Raw genomic sequence first — 19,787 nt, 5'->3', positions numbered from 1 at the left:
TGAGCTAATCTGGAGCCTGTGCTTCATACCATTTCTTACTGTCCAGAAGCAGCTGTGAATAGACAGAAAATGATACAGTGCCACAGCCAGTGATCTGGTTATATGGGTAGATTAATCATCAATTTACAGAGAGCTGCTCTTCTTCATGTGGTTGCATTCTTAGTGCTGTGCTTTCCAGTCTTGTGACTTTTTCCTCAGGCTGAATAACAATTAATTACTTTGTTAAGTCCACATGGGGATGTATTGATTCCTTACGACTCGAGAGTCATATGATGATGAGCAAAATGCTAACATTTTTTCGTCTAGAGGATGGGAAATACAGCATTATCATCTCAGGCAAAAAGACCCACTGGTGTCTGTTTGTGAGTGTGCACACATGACCAGTGTTGACTTTAAAGTGTAGTAGGAAAGTGAAATTCATTTGCTATTTGAGTTTCGGCCGCACCCACACAGAGAGAAAAGAGTCACTTTGAGATGAACCTATAATAGTAATAATAAAAAACCTATAATAAAAAACAGTCACTCTGTCTAAAAAATAAAAAGTAATGATGAAGTTAAATGGGAACAGGTGAATAAATGAATTGCTCAAGGTCAAAGAAAAGAGAGGAGATAAGCAAGGCCTACTGTGTTATGCTTGATAGACCATCATGCTTACTATTCTACCCACTTCCTTAATTTTAGAGTCATCCTTTTCCACGGGCAAGTCGTAGGTTGTCTTTCAGTCTGTGAAGACAAGTTTCTCCTCCAAGTCTGAATGGAAGTTTTTAACAGTCTTATCCTATGTGCAAGGGAAGCATGATATACAGCTATCTCTGGGACACACTCATTCTCTTACCCTGATTCCCTTAGTCAAGATGCACCTTGTTTAGCCACACTGCAGCTATTTGTCTGGTTTGAACCATGCTGGTGAGCACAATACAGGAATATCTCATCTGATACTCTTACTTAGGCACAGGAGTGGCGGGCGGTGTGGAACTTTGACTCAGATTGCAATTCAGGGTCCCTCATTGCTTCCTTTTAAACTCTGGTATGGTACTTGTATCTGCGGGCTGATGGAAATKGCAGCTCCTCTAGGAATAGCAGCGGCAGTTTTGATAAATCATTGGAGTCTACAGCAGTAGATAGGTACATAAGTAGTCCTAGCACTAGCATGTATTGGCTAGCCATCTGAATAAGGGAAATAATCCATTTTATGTATTGATATGTTAGTTTACAGAACTCAGTTGTTCAGAGAGCATCCAATGTCTGTGTGAACAAAAAAAAAAAATGGGCAAATGTTGTCTTCAGTTAAAACAAATAGTAGTGTGGGCACAAGATGTAAGTTAGGGTGAAGGGCCATGTCTGTGTACTCATACAGATACATATTCAYATACATTTTCTCCAACATTTGACCAAGTCTAATAATGTGAGCTGACCACAAGTGAACGTGGCAAATTTTTTTGTCTCTCCCTGTGTACACTTTGCTCAGCTCCATTGGAGTGACTTCTAAGAGCAATTTTTTTGCTAAACATTCTCAAGTAATGAATGAATGGAAGTCTCTAATTAGAATGATTTACTGTTCATTGTGCATAATAAATGGAGTTATTCTCTGGCAGTCACACATTTCTGGCTAATGCTTTTAGAGGTCATTCGTACTAGTCACAAGTCTCYCACCACATCTACTGCAGTAGGGAACCATGTGCTGAGAATATGTAGTTGTTTAAAAAAGTAAGATCGTGTTAATTCATTGGACTGGGTTTGTTCTTCACCCTGGTCCCTACACAGAACATCACCAAAGGCTAGAAAAGCGAAGAGCAAAAACAGATGGAAATATCAGTGTTTAAATTATTAAAAAAAAACAGTGTTTAAATTATTAAATCGTCTCATCCAAGAAGATAGGAGCTGTTAGCGTTAGTCTCTTGGGGAAGTTGGAGCAGAACAGTTTGTTCTGGAGGGTCCTCTCATCCCCAGATAATACATTAGTCAGGTTGCATGGCATCAGCAGCTGTTTCCTCTTGGTACAAAATCGTCTGATGGAGAACTAGATTGCAGCCTATTATTAGCATGTTCATTATGTGCTACTTTGAGTTTTTCAAAAGATCTCCCAATTTGGCTTTTATGTTGTGATTTCCTTCTTTCTTTCCAGAGTCAGATAACACTCAAGAGGAATAGCAGTGTGCCATGTGACTTCACCAACAGGAAAGGCCAAAGGGAATTAGACTGGGATAGTTATCTGGAAGGTATACTTGTGTACTGTTTGTTCCCTGGGACTAGAAGAGTCTTCAGTTGTGCATCACTCATCCAGCATAGCTTTGRAAGAGTCTGCTCTTGACTCCTTCCCTTGCCAGTGTGGGTCTGCGCACTGTGGTCATTTGAAATATGCTTTGGCTTTCACTGAAGGGAGCACAGACCATATGACATTATGGCATAGTGCATGCAAAGGAGTTGGTGAGGTCCTCAAACAGAGTTTTAAAGAGCGCTAGGTAGAAGCGCAAGTGAGTAAATGCTGCCCCCATCTTGAGAAGATCTTTCCTCGACAAGAGCTCGTCTGACATAGACAAGTACAGATTTGATAGAAAAGAYGATATTTCTTACTTATTTCCCATAGGCATGAAACAACTATACCATCTGGAAGGCAGGAAGTGGTTAGAGAGCAACACGGAAAATGCTTTCCCAGTACTAATTTCTCTCCTCTTTCCCTCACTTTAGAAAATCGCTCTTTTTTTGGTTCGTTGCACATGGCCCTTGTCTGGCTTTGGTGTCCTTGAAAGGGTCACAGTTTTGAATGACTATKTTGCTGCCATGGTTAGAGATCCATCTTCTGCATCTTTCTGCAGCATACCCCAAGCCACAGTCTTCATGCAGGTTCACTAATAGTGGTCCTCTTTCCTGTAGAGCCAGAAACTGAGCTTGTTCATAAGGGTGAATCTAAAGCCTCACACATGCATGTCTGTTTATAATAATCCATTTCTGCTTTCACTGTAGATTCAGAGTAAATACAGATGAGTGCAGAGTGCTGTTACGACCATAATCCATTTCAGGAGCCTTGATGCACCTCCATTCTACTCTTTGGAAAGTAAACKATATAGGTGTTGACTGATATACTTTAGGGGGGATGACTGAATGAGTCTACTTTATTAGATTTTTATTTAAAAAAAAGCATGCAAGGAACATAGTTTTTCTGGAGGCCATACCTAATCCACTAAATGTTTCTTTTCTAAGTGTTGAAGTCAGCCCTCACAGTGTCATATTGAAAAGCTTTCCTTGAAAAGTTTCCTGAAATGTGAGACTCAAGATGTGATCCACACCACAGTAGTTACTGCACTTGACCACCTCCTGCACTGTCCATGGAGACCATGTTTGTGTCTTCAGCGCTGCAGTGTTAAGTGCAAAAAGACAAGAAAAATTCAAAGGGCCCATGCTGCTGCTGTGCATCAAAACTGAGGATTTATTTTGGGCAGCCTGTTATAAAAGAACASTGAAAATACAGATTGTCCCAAGAATATAGCAGTATCCTCTCCTCTTCTGCACTGGGCTCAATGGAGTGATAATAATCTTTCTCCTCTTTCTGCTTTCTCTGCAGCCTTCCACTTCTTTAAAAAACAGTTCAACATGAATGCAGTTTGCAAAGAAATTGTGGGAGATCAATTTGCTCTTTTTGATAGCTCCTCAACCAGAGTCGCTTCCAGCATCTAAACCAGGACTGGAAATTAAACCTTTTCTGTTTCCTCCCAAGGATTTCTGTTTTAAGTTGTAGGGAACGCATTTCAATACACATTGTAATTCTTTGGTTTTCACTCACAACACCTTTCATGACCTGAAAGTCCAAGTGATACCAAAATCAACGATGGAGGCCAGTGCTACAGGTCTTGCTGYATAAACAAATCCTGAGTACAGAGTCAGCACCTGGGCAAAGCTGATGCCTRCAGCTGTCTGTCAGAGGCTTAGCTKGTTGTTATCAGAGCCCAGCAGGCAAACTGCACCCTTCACTTGGCAGCTGCTCAGCTCTGGCTCTAAAATCATCCTTCTCACCTATGTGTGGAAAAACACAGAGCTAAAACAGTACAAGCTATATTTTAATTAGGAATGCAAGTAGGTTTAAGTCCCATTTGGAGGAGGCTTGAAGATAGAGTCTAGAAGTACTTTAGGTCATCCTTTCTTACAAGACTTAACTATCATCTGGATGTGTCCTCCTTGCATTAAGTCCTCTCGCCACTGCTCAGCTTTTTCATGGCATCTGCCCCATATGACTTCGTTGCTGGGACTGGCCTCCCTTCTACTCCTCTTGCCATGTTATATTATTAGTATTTCATTTCCTAACATAAATTWGTCTAGAGTTGACTGGTTAGGTCAAACCACCTGAGTTTTCCTAATATGTCCTTCATTACCTGAGTTACTCTTTTAACAGGGCTTGTTTTCATTTAATACCACTGGCCAGTTTCTCCTTCTTCTGGCCACTTCCTCACCTGTTTCATCCTCAGGAGAACTACTGGCTCTATTCTTCCTCCCCAACAGCCCTGAGGCCAAGTTACTTGAGGGGAGTCGGACCCATCAAGCTCTTTCCAGAATCAGCCCAAGGTTCTGGGTTTCCAGACCGGCAGCATCCCAGGCTGCTACCCAGGCACTCTTCATTAACTGGAAATCACACAGAGCTTAGCTCTCAGTGTGGAATGTAATACTGCTGAACACTCATTTAGCTGCTAATTTTCAACTCTGTATCACACTAGTCTTAYGATTGGGATGAATCTCTTGAAGAGGACAAATGAAAGGGATGTTTCTGTTAGCTGTTGGATGAGGAAGAAATATCACTAGAGTGGCTGTGGGGTGTTATGATCTCCATGCTACACCAAGACAAGGCTTGGCAAGAGCTGTCACACTGAATAGTGACGGAGAAATGTGAAATGAACTTTTCAGACTGTCTTGCCCATTTGAATTGAAAGTTTTTAATGAGACTCCCAGTTGAGATTCTCTATTGGATCAAAAGCAACTCATCTGGTTATCACATGATATTTTACCATATGATACTATCTCAGAGAGAAGAGTCAAAGGGAGGAGTGGAAGTTGTTTGCTCCTGTCAGTCTTTATATTGGACTTTGGTAAAAAAGGATTGTGGCAGAAGGCCAAGTGGAGGGGAAACTTCAGGAAAAAAAGACAGGGAGAGAGAGGGGAAATAATTGTAAGCTGCTGTAGTAGCAAAAGATAATAAATTCAAGTAAAGTCAGGCTAGCATTGCAGCCCATTATTCTACCAGTAAAGATATGAAAGCAACTAATATCTTTCTTTGTCCTAGGATTTATTTCTCTTTGTCTATAATTCCACTACTGAGAGAGAYAGGACATTTCAGGACAACTGCTTTCTTCCTCTCAGAGGCAAATGGTTGGGGATGCTCTGTCTGTCCTGAGACGGGTGCATAGAATAATTTTGGCTGAGGAGGAGTGGTTCTGTGGGATATCAAAACTGCTATATTTTAGCTTGACTAGAGGAAAATCAGATCAAGAGTGAGGTGGATGTAGYAAGTAATTCAAGCTAATGATGTTGAAAGAGGCAATTTTTCTTGCGATTTCTGCAATAATGGAGATGAATCTATGACCAGTCCTAGCATCTTTTGGTTAGAAATGCTCTTAATCATGAATTGCTCAATATTCTCATTTTCTCTTATTTTAATGAGGAATCACCTGCTGAATGGTTTGACTTATATTTGTTTACCTCTTTCTATTCACTGCAGAGTGATTTAGATTTTCCGTACATTAGATTTTCAATGATAGAATATTCCTTTTACTTAACTACTCTAAATAGTTCCTCTGCAGATTTCAGGGGTGCAACTTTTATTTTGAACAGTAAGGAGTCAATAATACTCCATTTTTTTTGCTGACTMCAGGAAGCATGAAACTCCAGATTAACAGTGCACTGTGGATTTTAATAGGGAAGCCTGAGAGTGAAGACAAACCTTGTCCAATGTGTGGGCATTTAAATACCATTTTYGCACATTTCAAGTCCTTTAGGATGTTCTATCCATTAGTGTTTTTATAAAAGACTGGGTCTTTGACCAAATGAGGCCACTGGGCAGCTAGACCACCCATGGCATTGTCACTTTCCATCTTTTTATTCTTTACCATATTAGCACTCAGAAAGTTCGTTCTTATGCAAACCGTCTTACAACGAGCTCTTTGCAGAAACAACACTTGCTCTCTTGTCAGTTGTTCATGGTGTGAAGCAATGCTGCAAGAGAAGGAATTTCATCAGCTCAACAACACRGTGACTGATAAACCCCTTGAAATCAGAACAAATCMATTTATTTGTAAATTAGTTTGGAATGTATAAGAAAAATAAGATCAGTAATGAATTAAAATGAAGTTCTATTAGATGTCTCCTGTGTTGAAGAGAGCCTGCCTACTCCAAATTTTCCATGTGTGTCCAGTTTGGGACTCTGAGCCTCAGAAGCTCCCAGAGACTTCAAATGGACTCCAAGACCAGGCTAAATGTGCTGGGAAATTATGTACTCTTCTTCTCCATAGTTTTCAAAGTACTGACATCCGATTTTAACTTCCAAATGTTAAAAATGCTCTTCATGAAAGAGTGCAAGAGACCACCCAGAAATGCCACCAATGTCTAGGAACCTCATCTGTGTTTTTCTGATGTGACACTTTTTCTCTGATTTTGTTTTTGAGAAGAAATTCAGCCTGAAGCTGGAGGAAATTTGTGAAATCTTGCTGTTACCAGTAGCATGCTGAATATTAACATGAGAAGGGCCTCTGGTAGTAATGATGGTGATCAGGTCAATAACTTTTTTTTTTTTTCTTTTTCTTTTTTTTTTTTTAAACAGGGATAACAACAGGTTTACTTTGTTACCTGGAGCATCATAACTCTTCTTTGAGAAACGGCGTGGAAATGTCTATGCAGCCATATTATGGATTAATAAATTGTTGCTTCCAGATGTTAGTGACCTGGATTTTGATATGACTAGTGACCAGGTTCGAGGAATCCAAGTTCAGATTCAAGGAATTTGAATTCCTGATTCAGGAAATCAAACCATGCACAAGATGGCCAGATTTATACAACAATTCAGCAGTGGAGAGGGATTGACAAAATCAATCCTTGTATTCTGAGATTTTACTACATYACTACACTTTTCTGCATATATGCCACTAGTAGATGGACGGATGGTGAGAGGAATAAATCATTAACACTGCRCTTGAGCACAGCTTTTTAGTCCATAGGGGGAGAAACCAAAGACACAGCTATATGTTGTAATGGAGACAAGGTAGCTAGATAGATTGCTACATTGTTCTCTCCCTTCCATAATTTCTCTAACTGTAAATTTGTCCTGCATACTTTTTACATCTACCTAACACATGTGGAAATAATTAAACAGCTTTGGAGGGATAGCATTTCCTGTGATAAACCAATTCTGTCCTGGTACTTAAACACTAAGGAAGACGGACAACAAACTGAATCTGACAGATTAAAGGTCTCTAGGGAATGACTTTTTATTTTTTTAAGCTTGGGAGGCACCTGCTGCCTTTGTAATGYTCCCCCAGTGCATCAGCCTCTCTATATGCAACTGCTTGGGTGCATGGCACGAACACTGACTTTCTCATCTCAGGCAGTAGGAAGCCCARTTTGCAAAATAGAATAATTACTGTATGAGGCTAAAAGGACTCACCATGGCCAGTTGCCAAGCAGGGTTCAGCAGCTGAATTGCTGGCTATGCCATTGCAGTGTGAGTTGTTGGATGGGAAGCACAGTGACAGTGCAGTGTATTTAAAAAATGCCATTGAGTTGTGCTGTCTGCATTGATGGTTCTCACAGGACTTTTGTTTTGTTTTGTTTTCCCACCCATCCCTGGCTTTTGAGGTGAAGTTGTTGAGAACCTGGATCTAAACATACATGAAAACTGGTGAAACTGTGTAGATGGTTTATTCACTGCTGCTTTAGGCTTCTCCAACTATTTTTTTTTATTATTTCTTTTCCTCCTCTCTCCAAAGAATGAGCTGCTCTAGAGCAGTGCCCCACTGCTTGTATTGAGTTCTTAGCAATCATGCAGTCAACAGTGAGACTGACTAGCAAACTTCATTAGACTGCACTAYAGAATGCCTCATTCCGTTGAAAATTTTGAGTTCATACAACCAAGCAAGAGCTGGGATGGAATGGCAATATCTATAGCTTAACAGCTGCTACGTGAACCCACTAATCTCTAGCCATGGGGGTTTGATAAAGTAATAAAGGCAAGTCTCTGTTTCATGTCATAGGCCTGTTGAGCCAAGATGTATCTTAAGTCAGTAGTTATGGAAAAGCTGTTTGCTAGTTCCTCGTAGTAAAAACATTGGGTTGCTTTGCTGCACTTGAGGTGTACATATCTAAAGATTCTGCCTGCTTTAGCCTGTATTTTGGGTTTCCTTTATAATGTATTTATGTGCTATGCGTGAGTCATAGTTATTTCTGCAAAAYACTGTTTTGCTTTTCTTGCTCTGTAGTGCTATGTAATGTTTTATTAGCAAACCGAAGTCACTTTGAGTATAGATAACCCAAGAWGTGTAGAATTGATGTAGACAAACATGCTGGATTTTCCTGGGATTGATTATCAATCGGCTTTAAAGTTTATGACACAGAGAGAAATGCAAATGAAAGAAAAGCTGTTCTCATTAACCAGGGGCTTTTGCTTCATTCAGCATCTAAAAGCCAGAGAAAGCCCTGATGGCAGCAGGGACTGTACATGAGGCTCCCAAAGTTGTAGTTCATCCATGAAACAACCTTTTTTTCTAATCCCCTTAAATTAAATAAAATGCCTCCAAATTATCATTGGAATGGATGAAACCTGGTGCTTGGATCTTGTGGCTCCGTCCCCTGGAGTCGACTCTAAATATGGGTACTAAAYGAAGCATTTCTCTTGACTGGGACTGTGTGTCCTATCATAGGCAGATTTTTAGATAAGAGTTAGCTTTGCTTTGTGACCTTTTCTTAGTGAAAGCTCAATATGATTTCCCAACTTCTCTCCCTCCTGCATAGCTTGTCTATGGAAGCTGCAGGGGCTTAGTGTTTCTGAAAGTATCTGATTTGGTTACAGCTATTTAATGGGTTCAAGACTGACTGCAGGGAAYATAATGCAATGTTGACAATGCGAGCAGTGACAAAGATAAGAACGATACTAGGGACATACTGAATGCTGACAGGAAGTGGTATCTTAGGACCATCTGTGCTTATCAACTCTCACCCCACTCGGTATTTATTGGGGACTCAATAAAAATACCTTGGGCCCTTCAGCAAGCATCTAGAACTACTGGTGTCAAAACAAATGAGTTTGCGTGGAGAGAAGAGGCGGAGAAGAGGAGGAAGGCCAAAGAAACCAGCTTAAAGTTAATTGGGTTATACAGTAACATGCCTTGAGGCTCTTGTCCAGACTTATTTCCTCTGGTGAAGAGTGATGTGAGGAAGCCTTAGTGAAAGGGAAGGATCCTGCTCTATCCAGARAAGAGCATTTCAGATGGAGCTAGATCTTTGGAAAATAAGTAGATGTTGTATTCCTCCTTGCCATTTCCGTGGTGCCATCTGTGAAGGAGATTCTGGGACAGAAGACTGTTMCAGGAAGGGGGAAAACTGCTAATATCATCGCCGTGTAAGCAGAAGTGAATAAAAGACATGAAAAGTATTCCATACATTGACAGGAATGTTACTGGATTTGTGTATAATATAACAAAGGGAAATCTAACAAGAATTCAGACAGGAGCCACAAAGCCAGAAGAGTCTGGCATGAGATTTTTGGCGTAATGGAGGGGAAACTTGACAGGGGGTTGGGGATAAGGAGAAGGGCCGGTTCTTTGAGACAAAGTGGTGAGGAAAAGGTCAACAGGAATTGGCATTTGAAAGCCCAATTCAGCTAGTGGGCACTGGGAGCAAAGACACTGTAACACTGCAGTTTATCACCAGAGTGGCCTACCATGGAAATTGTGAATTTAAAAAAAAAAAAAAAAAAAAAAAGAGTACCTGCCTACCCTGAGGATCAGTTTTAGCCAAATTTGTCTGTGGACATCAAAATCAGTGCAACTGTCAGTGGAGCTTGAGTATTTGTTGTTAGCCTGAGGTAAATGCTGTGATCTGATGGTTCAACTGCATTATTTCATGGTAGTGTGTAGTATTCATTAACACTGTCGGGGTGTTTATGGGCTATAACATACAATGCCTTTCATCAAAGAAAGGAATATGCTGCTGCATTTTTATATCTGACTTTTGTTTCTGCAGGAAAACAGCATTTGTACTGACATGAAAAGAAGCTGCAGTGAGTTCAAACAATTATGCCAAAAATCTGCTGTTAGATGTTAAAAGCTTATAGTATTCTGGTCAAATTTTTGATTAGAACAAGAAAAAGATTTTTGAGTGTTTTGCATCTAAAAGTCCTTGTGTTTGGAAGGGAGAAAGAGAAGGATGTGGAATATGGCAGCCAGAGTGTTCAAGTCATTTTGTCTATGACTTTTTTGCTTCTCTTGATCAAAGTAAGAAATTAGAAAATTGAAAACATGAACATTTCCAAAGCATTTCCAGTTTTTGCTTTGTAATGAAATGTGTCATGTAATTAAAAAAGGTTCACTTGTCTTCAGTGAAACCTTACTTAAACAAAAATGTGAGTTTTGTGAAACTTCTAATTTAGCTGGAGATCATGATTTTACAGGGTTTGTCTGTGAAACTGTTGGATTTTTGATTGTGGGGTATTTGCTTCTTGGGAATGGAGATRTCACCTTTTTTTTTTATTTCTAGTTGTTCTAATTGCTATCTGTTTTTTTTTCATTTTTAAAAAGTAAAAATGCTTTTTAAAAAGTAAAACTCCTGAGGAGTAGGAAATTTGTCTTGACGCATACCATTTCTGACTCTGTAGTAAAGAAAGTTAATTTTGTGGATTTTGCATCTTTAACAAAACTGTAAAGAAATGTGGTCAAAACATTAATACTTCTTGCTCTCAGAATGAGGTCTTCTGAATTCTAAATTCTTTTCTTCCTCATTTCATCAGAAAAGAGATAATAAAGAACAATCCAGAGTACATCAAAAACTGTTACTTAGCATGGTCTGGCAAAAGCATAAACAGGAAGGCAATTAAAGTCTGGTAGCCCTGGCTCTTTAAAATAGCTTGGCARGAAAGCTCGTTTAGATAGAGAATTCAGGGCTTGTGGTGCAGAATTCAAATTACTTCAGTGCCACTGGTAATGATTCCATTTGAGTAAGCTGCTCTTCTTTGTAAGAATAACAACTCTGGGCAATGCCCTTTGCTTATGTCCCTCAGGATGGTAGCTGCAGACTTGATCAAAGCCCTGAAGAGGCTGTGGTTGGATTTGGACATTGTGYATCTCATGGCCTTTTGTAAAGCTGTCTGCTCTTCTCATGGGGCTTCAAGAAAAGGCAGCATTTGTAGCTAAGGAATAGCTCTGAAGAAGGGGTCTCTCTGTGTCAAGCTCTGGGTTTAAATAAAGTATCATCCTCCTTTTGCTGAAATTCCTTTCAGCAGAGTGGCTTTCATCAGCAAGGAAAATGTTCATTGCAAATATCTATGTAATCCAAATTTCAGATGTAGGCAGGCAACAAAGTAAGTCATGATGTTAACATAGCTTACTGTTAGAAACAGCCATACTGCTGCTTGGAATGACTTGGTGGTGGTGGAGCCCTTAGTCAAAASGAAGCAAATTGGATTGTAAAATACTGGTGCAAATAGACTGATTTTACAGAGCCTTTCACCGAGAAGATCTATCTTTCCTCCTTCCATCTACCTGCCAAGGAGACCCGTCCTCTTGGACTGGGCTAACCTGGCCCACAGCACGCTGAGACTGATCAATGTGGGGGTCCATCAATAGGCAACTATGTCACGGATCATTAACTGCTGCAAAATCCTCTGCCTCAWGTTATCCTTCTTGGTACAGGAAATAACAGCTGTAAAGCACAACCAAAAAAATCATGAAAGTTTTGAAATGGTCCRTAAAGTGAAAGGGCTGGGTGATGGATCTTCCCTACACCACAGAATTAACACTGGCCTCTTTTTCTTTTTTGCACTTCAATGAGCACCTTAGTCTGTACTTCATAAGAAGTATATGTGTGATACTGATGCACTGCTAGAAAYTACAAGAGCATGTTAGTTAGCTCTATTGGATGGAAAAACACATCACTAAAAAAAAAAAGCTGTCAGCAGACAGTGAGAAACCAGAGCAGGCAGTATATTTAGCAACATTGGCTCCCTGCAGTGTGAAGAGGTTAAAAGGAAGGAGGGAGACCATTCATAAATGAGCTAGGAGGTATCACTTGCTGGTAAGTCATGTCTGTTGTTTCGCACGGAGCRCTGGGGAGCAAACCAAGAAGAAACAATAAATGAGCATGCAAGACTCTCTATCGAGTAGTACATGTAGTCATGAAGACCATGTAATAGTTATTCTCTTCTCAGCTGTATTTTTTGGGGACATGCACACCTAGTATAATCTAATTGGATTAGTAAAACTAACTAGTAAAAATGAGGCTGTTAAATGACCAAAGGCATACAGTGATGAGTCTTTTCTGCTGTCTCCTTCGTTTACCTGAATGGGAATCATTTCTTTTTTGGTGGCAAAGCTGTGATAATCAACAGTATTTGAAATCCCAGTCTAAGTCCAGGAAAAAAAAAGTCTCTCACCTTGCTGTACCTGCAGTRCCTGTCTCCCCACAAAGTTTGTATGCTAGGTCACAATCTTTGTCTTGTAACATATGAGCTACTTAAAAGTTATCTGTTTATGGTTATGCTTATTCATATCATGTACTTGATATGAGTACCTCAGATGTAGAGTGACTAGGAGCTGACAAAAGCTCTAAGCTTGAAACAGCTCTGTTGATGACTATATCATTTCAGATTTGGAGATAATTATCATGGTTAAGGATAAACTTTCTGGAGTACTCTGTGCAGCTAGGGAAATAACGGCATGTGCCTTATGACTTCGTCTTAAAGCACCTGCTAAATGGTGCTCCAGATATGAGTCAGGGTCGTGTCCTGAATAAGTTTGTCACACAGGTCCCTGCATTGTTTGTTGCAAAATGATTTGAGTTGTGGARTGAATGAGGCAGGACATGACAGGACAAAACAAAGAAAAACAAAAAAACATACAACAACCACAAAAAAGGGCTTCTGAAAATACCTTAAAAAGCAAGTTAGGAACTGGCAAATTGCTTAGCAACAAGTTGGAAGTATCACAGAACAATTGAGGATGAAAGGAACTACTGGAAATATCTAGTCCAGCTTGCCTGCTCAAGCAGCCCACTGAGGCACACAGACCAGCAATTGAAGTGGGTGCAAATAAAAACTGAGGTGAAGAAGACATTGAGTAACTCAGCCTTTTCTGTATCCCTTTTAACCAGGGCCCTAGACATTCAGCATTAGACCCACGTTTTTCCTAGTCATCATTTTGCTGCTGATATACTTGTAAAAGCCTTTCTTGTTGCCCTTCATGTCTCCTACCAGATTCAACTTCAGAGGAACTTTATCATTCCTAACCCAAATCCTCCGTGGCTTGCTCTAACAGTTTCTTTATATCCCTYCTGAGCCACCTAACCCTGCCTCAGCCTCTTGTATGCTTTCCTGTTAAGTGTGAGATTAGTCAGAAACATCTTGTTTATCCACATAGGCCTCCTGCTCTTTGGCTTGATTTTTCTGGTTGTTGGGATCAAGCCTTCCTGAACTTGGAGATGATGACCTTAAATATCAAGCAGCTCTCTTGGACTGTGCCCTTTTGTCTAGGATACTTACATTTGAGAAAGTAAGAAGTCATCTTGGTTCTAAAGAAAGACTTGCACTGAACACTTGCAGTTCTGCCATCTAAACTTCTGCTATTTTGCTAAATTAGCTCCTTGACACTTTTTGAAATCTTCAAGGAGGCAGGAGGTGGCCTCAATGGTGATGTTTCTCCATGTTGTGAATGTATTTGCCTGTATTTCTGATTCAGGGTTCCATTTTGTTAGCCTAATTCTCAGTGTTCGTGCCACAGTTAGCACCTCTATGGTAGGATAACATGATAGCATGAAACGATAGCAGATAATGTGGCACTTCTGCAAATTATTGGTCTGAGGAGCAGTTGTTTCGATTCCAGGTGCTGCTCCATCATTCAGCACTCCCTTTACGTAAGTCTTGTTTCATTTATTGGTGTTTATGATAGGGCATCTCAGACCAACATTTAATGCCAGTGCCAAGAACACCTAATCAAGTCGAGTCGTGCAGATTTCAGTCTCCTGTCCATGGGCGGAGGAGTTCAGGGCTGAAGCAAAACTGGACTCCTTGTTCTCTCCCTGGATTTAATAGCAGCTAGAGGAAATAGACCCTCAAATGTTTTGCTTCTGCTAGTAAGCTGTCTTCCCTTTCCTTACAGGACATTAACATCAGTGGCCCAAGCAGAGCCTCTTATTTATCTCTTAATTCATTCCCACTCTTGACTTGAAGCAATCATCAGACTGCTTCAGGACTGCATCAGGAGTTTGGCATAAAGAGGAATAGGGTAGCAAACCTTAACTCTTCCCACCTTGCTGTGTCTGTTAGTCAGTGGGTATTCATTCTGGCAGGCTTGGGATGAGAAGTGTAAGAATTCTTAAGTGTGTATTTCCAAACTGTCAGAAAGCAACAGGATCTTGAGACTCCTGCACTGAGGAGCCTCATCTGGGATTAATTCATCCTGTGAGTGCTGGGTAGATCTACCCTGAAAACCCTGTTCTTGCGTATGTTCAGTGTACAGAGCAGAGTGCTAGCTCCTGTGCCTGGTGCTCAAGGCCTGGGCCTCGTACCACAGGGGYGGCTTTTGCAGAAGAGCCTGTTAACTGGAGGGACATGAAAGCGTTGCTGCTTTTCTTCTCCAAATCTTGTGTGATTTTAGTGAAAAGGGCAAATCAAATATGTAGTTCTGGGTTAATCTCACTTCTTCAACATATGTAGATACATTGTCCTAAAGGCACTTCCTGAGGCAAGGAAGGGTGGCTGTGTATTTTTCGCTTAAGAAATCTAAATTATTTTCTCTCTTTTAGCAAGAATGAATACACCTCTTATCTAGTCAATACTCCATTTTTTTGTGCTGAGTGTTACAAAAAACAATTTCTTAATGAATCTAAGCCACAAAAGTGCAGCAGTGATAAGCAGCAAGCAGAAGCCTGAACAAAGCTGTAACTTCCTTCTTCTTTTCATGCTTGGCTCACGGAGTGAAAGCCAACTCCTTGGGGCTCCATGGTATTTGTGAGCCCCCTTCAAATCACAGCTCTAGCTCATTGTCATTTGGAGACTCAGTTCTTCTTGAARTTTCAGCTTGTATCAAACTTCCACACAAACAAGCTGATCTGTACTAAATACTCTGTGCTGCTGAGCAGAATAGCATATGTGACATGGACTTGAGATGAAAAGGGGTGCTACCTAGCCCTCCATATATTTGTGACACACCTCTTGCCTAAGCAYGATTGCTTCATACCCCAGACTGTTGTTGCAGTTTTAACCCTGGGTTTTCAGGGCCTCTTCTGCCCGCATATTCTTTYGAGCACTGTTTGCCATGTCTTGCCCAACCTCATCCGCTTTGCTGCCYTCTGGCTTGTTTTCCACATACTGGCAGCAAGGTAATTCAGTGGTGATAGGGACACCGGTCTGGTGCTAGGAGCTGCAGAGTTGCACGTGGCAAGGACACTGTGTGCATGYGTATATAAAAACCTACTGTCCTACTTGGGAGCTTCTGCAGACAGATCTGAAAGTGAAGAGCAGAGAAACAAACTTGTTGGTCCCATTTTGTTGCACAAATTACTAGATGTTGAAGCTGTGTCCACCTGTCTCCACCACAAACTACAACTGATGCCTGGAGCAAAACATTCAAGATGTAACTGCCAGGTGTGCTACTGGTATCAAGTATGGTAATCACATATATGATGCTCCTTAAAGATACCTCTGTACATAAAACATATGTATTACCTTGTGCCTTCAGAGTTTGTTTTTTTTTACTTAAAGGCATATTTTATGTTAAAGAGATTTTCTGTTAGAATAAGAACTTGGCATAAATTTTAAAGGCATAAATGTAAGAGTTCTCAGACAAGGTATATGCAGCTGTGCTGTTTGTCTAGGCATTCATATCACCTTCATCTGTCTTGCATTGTCAAATTCATTTGTTGCACTTTGCTGTGAGTGGAATAAACACATGTTGGTCCACAAAGTTTTTTCAGTATAGCACTGCAACGCCAAATGCTCTGCTCAAATAAATCAGCACCCACTTTAGTCATTGGCCAAGGCAGTCATGGAATAATCTGGCTGCTTCTGTGTTGGGGGGATTACTGCTGCCCTCCACCGATGCCACATTTGGCCTGTGAAATTAGAAAGCGAGGCATGAAATTAGCAGCTGCTACAATTGTTGCTCATCCTGCTGATAACAATGTTGTATGAAATTAGTGTAGGTGTTTCCTGCAGCCCAGTGTGAGAACTTGTAGAACAGTTTCCATTCTGGTTTAACATTTAGGGTTAGGATTACGCAGAACCATGCAGAAGCACGGCAGCAAGATGTGACCTCATGTCTGGATTTCTGCACAGCCTCTGGGAAAACTAAGATTGAGTCTTTAGATACCCCATCCACTCAGACCTTCTCTGTCACTCTGCTATAGGGGCAAAGCATAGATTTATTTGATCACCCAATCTGATGGGAGGAGGAAAAAAAAAAAAAGGAAAGCCTTTTCCCCCCTTCCTCTCCAATGTGAAATTTTTTGGCTGGAGAAGATTATCTCATGTCAGTCTTTATTTTGTTTTCTTAGCTGCATGCGTATGGCCAAGGAACACCCTTGGTGGGTATATGTGAGGTAGAGAACAACTTTCACTCCACTTATTGGACATGGCAACTGAGGCATGGGAGAAATGTCATTGATTTTCTCCAAGGATACACAGCAGTCAAGGCTATAGTTGGGAAATAGACCTAAACCTCTTGAATTCTGTTTTTTGTTTATTTTTTTTCTCTTACTGCTTTCCCATTTTATGTGACTTCTCTGATAGTTATTACTCAACCCTACCATTTCAACAGAGTTGCAATTTTCAAAGCAGGGGATAAAAGGAGGTGGAAAAAAATGCCTGGTAGAGTTATCAGTATTCCCTTTCAGATGCAGTTCATAGTTTAGGTAGGGAGAATTCCTTCTCCTTCTGATTTTGGGCCATTGGTCTAGGCAGTAATTTGCCTGTAGGTGCAAGGGCCTCAATAAGGCCAAGGATAGGACTGTACTAAAAACTGTCAGGCTGTGGAGAAGTTTGTCTCATGCCTGGATAGGAATGGTCTTGCTTTCAAAAGTATGTGTTATGTTGCCACCAGGCTTTCCTGCTCAAAACACACCCAGCTKGCCTATTTTCCTTTCAGTGCAGTTGGATTCTTGTTTTTTTTTCTAATTTGTACTTTTAGGAATGAGCCTCAGCTCTGAGGCACTTTGTGTCTGATAGGCTTCAACAGTGGGCATCGGAATTTGGATTAGATTCCCAGTACTGGGATTTCCCCAAGTACAGAAACACACATAGAGTTTGCATATGTTTCCCTGCGCCAGCTGTTGCTGGCACCCCAGCATAGTGGGCATTCCAGTGTGGGGAACGTCAGGGAGGGAAGGGGCACCAAAATATGGCTGGGGAGAGTATGTGTGTGTGACTGGCTGAATTTAAACAACAAAGAAGTGCGTGCAGGGATGCAGAAAGCAGTTTTGGGTCAACCAGAAACCTTTCCTAGTCAAACATGGCCAGCTGTTTGAACTGAACTTCTCCTGGGAAAGTTCAAACACTTCATTTCAACTCTTAAGCCAAGTTCTGGTTTTTTATGGCTTTTGCTCAAGAGTTGAACTAACTGCCACTACAAGTGTAAAAATGGGTGTGCGCATGGAGGGATGGGATTCCAAGAGTGAAAGAAACTGCTGAATTTCAAGCCAAGTGAATGTGTTTGTTGAGAGGGAGAGGGTATTTTGGGTTAGGAATGACACAAACTAGATTTTCCYTTCAAGTTTATTCTGTTTTTATTTTTTTTCCTCTGGTTCTTCCATCAAACARTCCATTTTCTATGAGTATAAACAGTGGCAGTGTTGGTTCAGAGATGATTTGTATAAGCCTGTATTTGTCAGAGAAAATGAGAAAAGCCCTGTGACTTCCTTGACTTACTCTAGGGCTTTTCCTGACTTCCATCATGAAAGATAATRAATGTTTTTTCTTCTGGTTTTGACAGATGATTTTTCTGCCACCTGCTTGTAATACTTGGTAGGCTGTCTGTGAGAGAAGAGTATAGTTTATTCAGGCATTTAGTTAACTACTTAGGCTGGACATATGTTGCAGATGATGAGCAGCTAATTTTAATTTCATTTATATATATATATGTGTGTGTGTGTGTGTGTGTATGAGTGTGTGTGTGTTTGTATTCCCTTTCCAGGCATGGGGAAAAGTATTACTTCTGCCTTGGGCTCATTCTGAATGTACAGCAGAGATATTGAGATGGTTATGACTCAGATCAGAAAACAGATACATGGCTGATAAATCATTTTGCTTTCATACTTTCCAGACTTGTTTGCAAAGTCCCACTTTCTAATGTGCTCCCTTAATCCAAGTGCATCTTGTTTCAGTCTGGCTGCTGTTTCTCTGCATGATCAAATAGGCTTCCTCTTCATTACTCCTTTATAAATACAAGCCATTCAACAAAACTGCAATTAATATTTTCATTTCATTGTGTCATTGTCTTTATCAAGCTCTTGGATCAAAAGTGAGCATGTAGATCTGAGGAAGGCCCTGGTGCATGATTTTACCCATTCTGCTTGGTGTTGTAGCTGGGCAGACAGAAACAATGTCCCCCAAAGAAAAAAAAAAAAAAAAGATAGTGGCATAATATTAGCAAGCCCGTTAATTCGGCAGTGTCCTATTTTTGATAATCTGACCTTTTGAAGGCTTTTGTTTCTGAGGAAGATGAGAATTAGCCCTCAAAAAAAATCCACCTTACTTGGACTTGTCTGTCTGAGCTGGACAAGGTTGTTGCTGTGGGAGGCGCTGTGAGGCCCACTAGCACACTTTTGGTTGTGAATGATTTTACATCCTTGTTGTAGCTGGCCTTAAGGAACCTTTCCTGCCTTGGAATAAAGTTGCTAATAAGGTCTGCTATATTGTTGTTTCTTGGCTCGTGTAGAACTGCAGTTTTCACACTCTAATTTGGCCTTGCTGGATCTTGTGGTGATATATTCTGCAAATAGGGTGCTGTCATTTTGAAAACAGCAGCAGGTACTTCTGTTGTGCAGGACAGCCATAGATTTTCTTTTTCTTTTTCTTTTTCTTTTTCTTTTTCTTTTTCTTTTTCTTTTTCTTTTTCTTTTTCTTTTTCTTTTTCTTTTTCTTTTTCTTTTTCTTTTTNTTTTTCTTTTTCTTTTTCTTTTTCTTTTTCTTTTTCTTTTTCTTTTTCTTTTTCTTTTTCTTTTTCTTTTTCTTTTTCTTTTTCTTTTTCTTTTTTTCTTTTTCTTTTTTTCTTTTTCTTTTTTTCTTTTTCTTTTTCTTTTTCTTTTCTGCTCCATGTATGCAGATGGGATAGTTCTCCAAAACTAAAGATTCAATTCAGTGTAACAATTTCCAGGCTGGCTGATGTATTTGACACATTTGCATTTTTGTCCCTGTTTGGTCTCTGGCAATTTGCAGTTAAGTTTCCCTATTTTCTGTGAAAGAAGGTAGGCCTATGAAACTCTCCAAACCCATTTGAGATTTTTCCATCTCCTGGAGGGAAAGGGTGTAGGGGGGGTGTATCTATTTATGAGAGGGTAGAGGAAGGGAAGAGAGGAAACTGTTTCACCTGGTAGCTTGAAGAGTTCCAAGA

The sequence above is a fragment of the Nothoprocta perdicaria genome, unplaced genomic scaffold, assembly GCF_003342845.1.
Source record: "Nothoprocta perdicaria isolate Ctin4 unplaced genomic scaffold, notPer1 scaffold_133, whole genome shotgun sequence".
Classification (NCBI taxonomy): domain Eukaryota; kingdom Metazoa; phylum Chordata; class Aves; order Tinamiformes; family Tinamidae; genus Nothoprocta; species Nothoprocta perdicaria.
The sequence above is the reverse complement of the archived record's forward strand: the minus strand, read 5'-3'. Positions refer to the sequence as shown.